Below are 11795 nucleotides of genomic sequence, written 5' to 3' on the forward strand. Positions count from 1 at the left end.
CCAGATGAAGTTGTACAGAAAGCTGCATTAGGTTGACTCCAGCACATTGTCAGAAAAATGTGAAAGAGTGATTACAAAAATAAGTGAACTTTACCATTTTTCCACCAAAGGCACAAGCTATTAACTATGCAGCCAAAGGCATTGCCTCTGGCACTACCAGACACAAGCCTGTTGTCATAATTTATAACATCTGTGAGAAGTTGCATTTTTCAGACCTGTTTCATGCCAATTTATAATTTGGTGTTCCCCAAACTACAGACTGACCAGGGCACTGATCTGAAAGAAAGAGACTGCATGATGGCAGTCCATCCCATTTACAGCCATTTATAATTCATTTGCCCCCCCAAAAAAAAGATTTCTAATTTCTCCCCACCATTTCAAAACCATCTTTGTGATAGAGCTACTCACTAAAAGATGCAGAATTACTTTGCATACCACTTTATTTAAATAAACTGTAGTGAATTTAGGTTGGGCTAATATATAAAATAATTCCTATTGATGCATGAAAAAACCACCTCAGATATGCCTTACTCTCCTTTCTTCCCCTTTTGCTCTCATTTTACAGGTCCTGTAGCAAGCACGATTGCCAGAAGAGTCAATCACAGACACATCACTATTTGAGGGAATACCCCACACTTTATACAGAAAATATTTAAACTCAAACATTGACATCAGCAGAATAATTTTACTTCTGCAAGTTACCCAGTCAGAAAAGTTGCAATGTCAGAACTTGCACATACAAAAATTGAAAGAAGTCAGATTTCTCAGATGGGACCCCTGATAGGAAACTCTACAAACAATACAGATGTCAAATAGACACTATGATCTATGCAAAGTTTTCAGAATCTTAGCATTAATTCTAGAGATGATTCACAAGTGAGCAGCTAAACCCTGAACTTTTGAGGTGAGTTATTCTGGGTAGTCCCAGTCTCCTACTTATGATTACCTCCTGTGAGTATATCATCAGTGTCCTGGTAAACTTTCATTCCACTGGTATCTTTTCCAATTCTTTTGCCAGCACATGGTGAGCTAAGGTGGGTGAATGTTTGTAGCCCTGAGGAAGCCCTGTGAAGGTACATGCTTGCCCCATACACAAAGGCAAACTGATGTTGACCCCATTGCTGCCATGGCACCATACAAAACATGTCTTTAATATCAGTGGTAGTCCTGAGCCCGTGTGCCTGCTCCTGGATGGGGCTGTGAGCTCAGAGATGCTTGGTACCTCTGCTGCTAAGGGGTCTGTGTCAGCACTGAGCTGGCAGCAGTCTACAGTTAATCTCCACTTACCATTTGGTTTTCACTGGCCATACTGGGAACTGGAAGCTGAGTGAGTGGGGATAACAATTTCCCATTTTTTCACATCCTCAAGGGCTGGGGCAATTTCCTCCCAGGCCCCCAAGGGCAGTCATTAGGGTTTGACACTTGTAAGTTTTGAAGGGGGAAGATTTGGGGCCATCAGCAAGTCTAACTTGGTGGGTGGTGGTTCCAAAGGACCACTGGCACCCCACATTGTCATGCCAAGCTCTCCCTTCCAAAATATCCAGTCCCAGTAAATTTAAAAGGAAGTTCCCTGTTTCCATGCTAACAGTTATGGTAGCTTCTTCTCCCAGTAACATCAGAATAACTGCAGTGGTAGTTACTGGTTGTGACACCCCAGCACATTCACTACAAGCAAGGGTGGGACAGCTCCTCAGGTGGTGACAGTGACATCTTGTTTAGCCAGGGCTGATAGCTGAGCCCCAGTGTCCACTAAGAATATTAGCATTTTGTTTTGGGGTCCAGGAGCTACCATCAATAGATGTCTCAGTTTCCATTACCAGTGAGCTGTCCAGCATAAATCAACACAGCTGCTTCTCCCCTGCACACCTCAAGGGAGAGGAGCTTTCAGTTTCCCTATTTTGTTTAGCACATTTTCTTCCCTGCCTGTGTCGATTAAAGGGGGTGTGCTCAGGCTCTTATTACATTTCTCTGCCCTTGGCTTCTCAGACATTTTGTCCAGCCATTGTGACACTACCTCTTCCAACTTGTCTAGGGGAAACCATCCATTATTCTTTAGAGATTCCCTTCTGCCAGCCTTGTGACCAAATTGCCTCTCGTGAGTAGGCACTCCCACCCAACCTGATTGGCACGGGGAAGAATCCTGTGGGAAGTCCTCAGAATAAATCAGAAAGAAATATGAGCAGCAATATTGAGGTACTGCCATGATCACCTTGGCATGCCTTTTCCAGCCCCAGTGCTCCTGGAGGTGTAGGCTCTTTGCCTCTCTTAACCCTAACCCCAACCCCAACCCCAATGGCAGCTTGACCCTGGGCCAGAGGTCCTCACTGCCATAGGTGGCACAGATTAAAGACTGTGGAGCTGGCAATGGTGGCACTCTGCCCTGATGCCCTTGTCATGCCTTTTTGGGTGCCAATGTCCCTGGAGCTGTAGGCTCTGTAGATCTCTGAAGCCTAAACCTAACCCTCAGGGCATCTTGTCTGGGGTCAAGAGAGGGGACTGAGGTCCCCATCCCCATGGGTGGTCCAGATAAGAAAGATGTAATGCTGTGGCCCTGCTGGGATCACCTTGACATATCTTTTCCAGCCCCAGTGTTCCTGGAGCTCTTTGATTCTCTCGACCCTATCCCTAAACTATGTGGTATTCAAAACTTTTTTTAAGTGGCAGAACTCTTTATTTAAATATATGAGCACACATATCACTAATATAAAAACGGAAGTATTTAGAAGGAAAAAAAAAATTTAATATTCAATTCAGTGAGATGAAGGCCCAGAAAACCCCAGGAATTTAGATCAAAGGGGGACAATTCAGGATGAAATGGAAGCAGTGTGAATGATGCGTCTCTTCTTAGCCATCAGGTTGAAGTCCCTACTAGAAGAGACATCATATTTAACAGCCTTTAATTAATAAGCCCTGTGGAGTAGTACAGGGCCTCAGAGCTGTTCTAAAGGAGGTAGATCAATGCAGACACTTGCTGGCAGCCCCCAGTCCCAGCCAGGTGTTTCACCACATCAGACCTCCTGTCCTGCAGATTCACCTGCCTAACATCTGACTCTGCTTTATTTTAGATGATATTTCCCTACTGAGCCGTCACGTTTTGCATAGCAGCGAAACAGCAAGAGGTGGCACACAATCTGTTTGTCTGATGCTCTTTTTGGGGGGAGGGTGGGGTTCACTGGACCATAAAGCAGAAGAGACATGCAAAGGCCCCTGCAGCATGCAGAGTTCTTCACCCCTGTGTCTGACAAGGCACTTTTGGGTGAAGTGAGCCCTGGGGCAGCCCTGTCGGGAGCTGATGCTGCGAAACCAGACACTGCCTGTGCTGAGCCAGCACCAGCAAAGCTGGAGCTCAGGAAACAACAGTCTCCTCACCAAAGGTGTGTCCTTAGTAACAAGGACCACAGTAAACACAAAACTAAAAACTTCAGCAATTACAGCCCACTTCAGCAGTGACCTTAAAGATCACCAAGTTCCAAGTCCCTATCATGGCCAGGGACACTTTCCACTAGACCAGCTTGCTAAAAATCAGCCTGACTTTGAACTCTTCCAGGGATGGGGCATCTACAACCTCTCTGGGCAACCTGTTCTGTGCCTCACTACCCCATGGCAAAGAATTTCTTCCTAATATCTAATCTAAACCTAGCCTATTTCAGTTTAAAGTCACTCCCCATTGTGCTATCTGTACTTGCCCTTGACAAAAGTGCCTCTCCAGTTCTCTTGTAGCTCCCTTTTGGTACTAGAATGCTGCTCTAAGGTTTCCCAGGAGCCTTCTCTTCTCCAGGCTGAGCAGCCCCAACTCTCTCAGCCTCTCTCCATAGGAGAGGTGCTCCAGCCCTCTGGGCATCTTCATGACCCTCCTCTGGACTTGCTCCAGCACATCCAAATATTCCTTATGTTGCAGGGCCCAAGAACTGGACACTATAGTCCACATCAGTTTTCCCATTACTTATCTATAATGAACTCCTGTAAATTGTGTTCATCAGCATTCAGGTTCTTACAGCGTCTACTCATTTAGTCTCAATTGCAATATATTAAAAAATCCAAATTTGGATAACAAATTTTAAAAATAATTTACAGATAGAAGTACCAAGTTATTTAGCTGACAACAACACACTGGAAGTGGGTCATCCTTTAGCTGAAGAGACACAAATATTCTAAGGGGGAAAAAAGGAATAAGAAATAAGCCTCAAATAATTTTCCTCCATGGACAAACCCTTTGACGTGGACATTCCCAGTGGCTGACACACTGGGTTTTTGTGCCTCAGTGCACCAGCCACATGCAGCACAGATAAAGGTCTGTGCAGGCAAGGCTGTGAAGGAAGGTTGCTGTGATCCCTCATGCAGGGCTGCAAGGGGACATTTGTTTGTGAGTGCTGCACACACCTCAGCTGACACCTGGCTGATGCACACCTCTGGCTGTGTTTTGGAGGCAGGCACGAGGTTCTCCCCAGACACAGAGTCTCCATGTGGAAAGCAGAGATGCTCCATGGCTGTGCAGTGCCTCAGGGAATGCCCTTCCTTCCCTGCCCTTCACCACCTGAAGAAATGAGACAGCTCTTGTGACAGAGGAGTCACCCCAGCTGTGCAAAACAGCCACGCTCTGGTTGCCAGCGCTCCAGCACCCACCCTGCTCACATCAGCCCTCCCTGTGGGTGAGGAGTGGGAATCAGCCATGCAGTCCCTGCCTTGGGACCCCATGGAGCAGCAGGACTCAGCCCATTCTGCCTTCCTCTGTGGCTCATGACATTCCCAGCCATGTCACAGCCAGTACCCACATCTCCTCAGGCCAGGGAGGGCAGGTCAATGCTTGCACAAATGTTGTAGCAAACATGTGGAACAGGTTCTGGCCCCATTTGCACACCAGCCACAGCAGCTGAACACATCAGGGGCCTCTCTGCAGCCCATGCCCTCAGCTTGAGCTCCCAGGGTTACAAACACCTTCCTGCTCCTGGGCTAGAGACACTTGTGTAAGGAAAGCCTAACCAGCATGGTCAGTTGTAAGACCTTGTCTCAGAAGGAACAGGGATACAGCAACTCTTTTTGACTTGGCCCAATGGAAAATTTCTGCATCACAATTTGGGTCCAAATTGTCAATGCTTCTCTTTTGAATTTTGACCGAATTCGAATGACTGAATTGTTCTTTCGAATCTATTCACCAATCATGGTTTGGTTGGGTGCCAACAGGGACAACTGCCCTATGGTACATGGCCCTCCTAAAAGCCAAGAAGGGATTCCTGCCCATGCCTGATCCCCACAAATTAAAAACAAACCTTTAGAGAGGTTTTTGGGATGTGAATGATGTGGATTATCTGCTGTGACATGGCTTAAAACCTCACACCACCTTCTGGCAGTGAATTCCTCTGGATACTCTGTGATGTTGTTAAAAGGTTTGGTGTTGGAAAGTGGGATGAAGAAGAAGTGTAGGCAGTATGGTGCAGGGGAGGAGCCCAACAGTCTAACTCTTGGGGCTCCTGAGCAGTTCTGGGTAACTCTGGCAGCCACTCTTCTATGGGGTTCCTAATCATTACAGCTCACCTCTGGCAGATATGGAGTGCTTGTGTGTGATTGATTTGGGACTTGGGTCAGGCATAGGTGTGTCAGTGCAATACAGCAATCAGTGAGGGTGGAAACACTCTGAATCCCAGCACTGTTGGGGTCAGCAGCCTCAGCCCCATCAACAAAGGGTCAGGTAAACCATTCCCCACCCCGTCCAGCTGCTAAAGCTGGCACCAGCAGCTCTGTACAGAGAGCAAGGTAAAGAAGACTGCACATTCCAGCTGATAACAACCCTTGTGCAAAAGCAAGAGAAATGTCTTATTAACACAACTGCTGGTTTTAGCCATGAACAGCTGGCTTACAGCAGTCTTGCCTCTACAGGGCCCCCAGCAGGCAGCTGGAGTGTTGTAGGAATTACCAGTGCAAACATCACACACCAGCATTGTCCTGACACAGAGCACAGCTCTGACACCAAGTCAGCTTCACAGATTTTCTCAGCCTTCAGGTCCCCCCATTGGATTGTCCAGGTCCAGCACCAGATTTTGGGAGTGCCTCACCCTTCAGAAACTACTTGATGTGGGAGGGTGGTGGATGCTCTTCCCAGAGGGTGGGAAATCCCTGCCCTTCCTTTCTGGGTATCTTCTAATGGAGAAGAGAGGTAGGCAAACACTCAGATGTGTAGAGGTAAATGCTGCTTTGCTTAGACACAGGCTCCATCTTCACATCTCTCCCTGTGCCACCAGCTAACCTGGCTGGCACCATTATCCTCTAACTCGTAGGTGCCTGCAGTTCTCTCAGGAGAATGTTGGTATTAGCAAGCTTGCAAATTGCTGTTCTGCAAGACATTTAAAGCCTCAGTAATAGCAGACATCAACAAAATAAAAATCTACTCCAGCTAATCCAGGTGCCTAAAAATAGGATACAAAACTGCTCTGCTGTGATAAACCTACATGTATTTATAAAGCCACAGAATTGCATCACAGCCACTGAGCTGAAAACTTCAACAATAACTGTTAATATAAGATGGGGAAAAGTAGGTTTCAAAACTCAGACAGAACAAGCATAAAGCACACAGCTCCTGAAAGCCCAGTTCCCAGTAGTTCACCTGAAACACAAAGCCAGCACATGATGCAGTCATCAGAATGCTGAAGGAGGCTCTGACCAGCCCTAAGCTCTGGGACTGTGCCCTGCTGCCATGGAAGCCCTCTACACAGGCTCCAGAGGAGGGGGCTCACTTCACACCAGAGGAGAACACTTGCCTTCACAAAAGGGACCCAGCAGTGCAAGCTTCAGCACAGTCTGGGTTTAGTTGCTCACAGTTTTGGACCTGATACTTTCCATGAGGAGCAATATTTTTGCAAAGAACTCAAGGAAATTTGAACACTTCCTTTTCCCAGGATCTGATAAATGCTAAAAAGCCCTCTGTCCTCTAATCTCTTTTTTGATGCACCATAACAGACTATTCAACAGATGTTTGGGGTGAAGTTAGAGACAAATGAGATTATGGAGCCAGTTTTATGCAACAGTCAAGTCACTCAGTTACAGCAATCACTTTTGTCCGTAGAAATCATCAGGTCAGCACGAAAACCCTTTTAGTAGTTCTGCCACAGAACCCACAACAGAAGGAAAACTCCCAAGTGACCTCCTCAGCATCTAGTTGTGCTCCCAGCTGGAGAGCTGTTAGCCTAAGCAGATTATTTCAGAGAGAAAGTAGCACATGCATGAGCCCTGCAACAGCCCTCTGCGACACAGGACACAACAGCTGCCTTACAGAGAAACATTTCACGTGATCCAGGACTTCTTGCCTCACACTTGCTGCACTGAGGGTAGGTGTTGTACAAAACCACCCTCTGACACACACACACCCTTTCCCTGTGGCTCAGCACCCGCTCCCAAATGACAGCTCAGCAGTGTCCTGCTGGGGCACTGAGCCAGGGGACATCTGGCTTCACCCTCTCCCAGCCAGCAACTCTACCACAGCCCACCACACCCACTGCAGAAGCTCTGCTTTATTTCCTTTCATTTCCCATGAGGAGACAGCACAAAGTCCATCTAATCAGGGTAGATGCACACAGCTTTATCCAAGTTCCTGCATCTTGATAACCAGCACAGGCACAGAGTCCTGGCTGACGTCACACACTGGGAAACGAAAGGATCTCCATCATATGTTGGAAACAGTGTTATGCAAAGTTATTCTATTGCTATTCCATAAACATCCAGGATAGTTGGACACCTTGGGCAGCACACAGCTGAGGAGGAGGCTGCCTGCCACCAAGATCCCAGGCTGGTTGTGCACTGTGACAGTGGGCAGCACTGCCCCTCAGGACACAGGGGTTGCTTGTGCACCACATGCTGCAAGGCAGGGACAGCTTGCCACAAACAGCCCTTGTGACTGCACCCTCGTGAGCAGCCAGCTCTGAGTCTCTGATTAGGTTTCATTTAGGTGGCAATAAACCTCAGCTTGTTCTCAGTGCCTGGTCCAGCAACTAAAACTCCTTACGGAAAACACTTCACACAGTGCAATGTGCTAAGAAAAATATTCCTGCAAATGCATCAACATCTTCCAGTGTTAAAAGGCATCCAAGTGTGGATTTAAGCCACTTTAAAAGTAAAAACTAAATGTTTTTGAGTTTCCCCCTGCACAGGCTCCAGGCCAGGTCTGTCAGAGCACCTGTGTGCCCCTAAGCACTGCAGGGACAGACTGAGCAGCACAGTCAGGGCAGTGCCTGTGTCCCTCACCTCCCTGCTCATTTCAAACCTTCAGCAGACTTTCAGAACCAAACCCCTCCTTTCTCACTCAAACCCAGAGTTTTTTACCATCACTGGCTGGCTGCTGCTGGGTATGAGGTCACAGCAAGGAAACAAGTCCAGCAGCTAATGGAGCAAATGAAGGTCACTGCTATAGAGTAAATCTATTGAGGTGTCTGAAGTTCTTTCTTCCCTCCAAGATCTGTGTTCTGCCTGCTTTGCAGCTGTCATATTGCTTAAGTAAATCAATAGCTAATAGCTTCATTCATGCTCTGTAAAGAGCCAGAAAGGCTTTTTGTTCTGGGTTATGCACAGAAGAAAAACTGTGGTCCATAAGTATTATGCTACAAAGTAGTCATTTCTATCCTGCCATCACACTCCTTGTGAGACAAAAAATTGAAAAAAAACTCTGCCTGAAAATATTCTGTCCCCAGTCACTACACATAAAAACACCTCCCAAATGATTTATCTGATTTTAAATTAAAAATGAAATAAAATTTTAAAAAATAAAAATAATGCCTAATAGGAAAAAAAAAGTTACCAGGGTACAACGAGAAGTGCTTTGGTCCATCCACCACCTGAACTGTAGCGGTGTGTGCCTGAGGATTCAGCTCCAAATTTCATGACACCTAATATCAACACTCAGTAGACAAACAAATGTGCCAGCACCTGAGCTGGTCTTGCTTGCTTAGCTCTACAAATTTTACCTAAATCAGCATTATCTTTTTCTCCCATCCTGCCATAGTCAGACCTTGCAGAATCATGGTGAATTTTTCCAACATTTTTAATTATTTGCATTTTTGACTGTTTTAGCAGAGGTGGCTCCAAGCACCTTTGCAGACCATGCCTTTGCTATGAATGGAAGCAGTGTCTAGCACTAGGGTTTAAAGGATGTAGAAGGATGAGGTAGACAAGGACTACTGCTGACAGCCAGATCCAGTGCCTGTCCACCTGCAGAGCTGAGCTGCTGTGGGGCAGGGGGCTGGGCTGGAACTGGGGTGCTCACACCTCCCTTATCCCAGAACCTGGCACCAAACCTCGGGAAAGATGAACAGGATTAGATGCTGCAGGTGCTTCTTCCCTGAAATTGTGCTTACAGCCACTGAATCTCTTCAGGGCAATATTTCTCTTCTTACCTTGCTGTTACCTGCTCATTTAAACCTGGAAAAGAGAGAAACCTGCACGCTTACTCCTGCTTTCCCCAAGGGCAAGGAACACAATGCTGGGTTATAAACACAGGCCCTGATGACTCCTGGGCAAATGTTTACCAGGCAGGAAACATTACAGAATCACAGAATATGCTGAGTTGAAAGGGTCCCACAAGGATCATTAATTCCAACTTTCAGCCCTGCACAGGACCATCCATAAAACTGCTGACAGTGTCTGTCATGAACTGAACTGAGGCTCCAAACCTCAAAGTTTTAGTGAACATGATTTCCAGAGGATTCAAATTCTGCAGCTATTTACGGAAACATGGCTGAGTGCCATTCACTATATGCACGAGATGGGAGAACTTCACTTGAAGAGAAACTCCCCCTGACATATTGTTAACACCCATGTTTGCTCCTGAGCCATTGCTGAGGGAGGGAATCAGATGCCACACGTTGTCACCAAGCTCCTCAGGAGCTTTGTGGGGAGAGGCATCTGCTGCCAGCCAGCCATGGCTCTCTCTCCTCTCCAGGGCCAGGACCAATGGAGCCCCTGTGCCTGCTCGGACTTTTGCTGCCTCCACTGCGCCCTCAGAAGGGTGACCTCGGGTGACCCAGGGCATGTTTGCCATTTTCCTCCAGCCAGACAGACAAAAGCAATGGAAGATGTAATGTGTTTTGCACATTTGCCCAATGCAATTAGCAACAGGCTCTTAGCCGAGGGGCTGCATTGTCACACTCAGCTGGAGCCAGCTAAGCTGATTTGTCCGTGTTCGCAGAACTCCCCTTTCACAGGCCACTGGCTATGGTCAAAGGACAAACTGATGAGGTCCCATGTTGGCCCCAGCTGCCAAAAGGTCCACCCCCTCCACCTGGCCCTACAGGGAGGTTGGAAATTTCTCTCTCGCTGTTGGACAACCAGGTCCATGCTGCAGGAACTTCCAGGCTCCCCCATTCTCCTGTTCTGCACTGGAACTCTTCTGCCCCAGCTTGGCTGGCCAAGTGGCTAAAACACCCGTGCCAGCACTGCAGGCCAGTATTTACAAACTGCACAATGTACAAACACAAGCATAACCATCGCTTACTTGGCCCAGGGGAAAATGCTTGCACTCCAGAGTGCTCACCACAAGGCACAAAAGGAGCATCAGCTCAGGAAACACAGGATGCTCCACACCCAGTCACTGAAAGTTTGCTGAAGGAGATGCTGTATTAACAACAACAACAACAAAAAGAAAATAAAATGAAAAAAAAGAAAAAGAAAAAAAGAAAAAAAAAATGGGGGGAGCAGGGGAAAGAAAAGAAAAAACTCTCCTCTTCCCGCCAAAAATTATGCAGCAGCAGGTCCACAGAGTGTCTGCCAGATGACCCGCTTGTCACACTCACAATTGCTTCCCATCTGGTGTCTGGAGCACACAAAGCCTGGCCGTTTGCCAGCGCAGGACGACGCACAAACTGGCCTACTTCTGGTGACACGGGCCCTCCAGACACCGCTGATCCCCCGTTTCCGTATGGCTGCGGAGAACGTGGCATTCATTTGTAAATTGCCGGCGGCTGATTTATCCGGCTATTCGCGCAGCTCACGCTCTCCCTCCCTCCCCTGCGCAGCCCCAGCGCGGGGCGAGCGCTCTCGGAGCCCGCGGTGCCGCAAACTCTCGCTGCCAGCGTGAGAAGCAGGCGAGCAAGGACGCTGCCCGCCCGCACAGCCCTCAGCTCCGAGATACCAGCCAGCAGTGCTAGCCTGCTCATCCCTACAGCACATGGAAGCACATATTCAGCCGCTCCTGTGTACAAAGCTGGGTCCTTTTCCAAACTCTGTCTTTCCACCTAACACATAGGCATAGCTCCTGCTGTTCAGACGGTTCCTACAAAGGCTTTTGAGATACTTTGTATCACTGCAAATAAGCAGTCTTCAATAAGCACTTTTCTCTGACTTTCTTGTTTGCTTTACTGCTATGTCCTGTTCAGAATTTTTAAATTGTTTTATTTAATGCCTACTGGCGTAAAAGCCTGACACCCTCAGAAAGGTGAGCAAATACTCCTCAACCTATGGAACAGACCATTTTGAAGCAGAGTGCACAACACTATAAGGGGTAGAAGCTCTGATGGTTGTGCAACCAGCAAACATCACTTTTGCAAGGAGTAACTATGACCAAGTAACTGGTCAATGGTGGGCAAGGAAGCAGGTGCTGAGTATGCAGAACTCTCCCTCCCAAAAGAGAAAAGCACCCCTTCCCCTCAGACAGTGACACAGGACAGTGACACGTGTCCACCACTGCCAGCCAATACACAGCCCATTCCCATCTTGCTTGCACTAAGGCTGTTAACATCCATTCTCTCTGTAATCAGAGGATGTGATGACACAGGAAATCAGAGGTCAGGTAAAGTAATCCAGAGGACTCTAAAAAT

Source organism: Molothrus ater, chromosome 1, assembly GCF_012460135.2.
Source record: "Molothrus ater isolate BHLD 08-10-18 breed brown headed cowbird chromosome 1, BPBGC_Mater_1.1, whole genome shotgun sequence".
Taxonomy (NCBI): Eukaryota; Metazoa; Chordata; class Aves; order Passeriformes; family Icteridae; genus Molothrus; species Molothrus ater.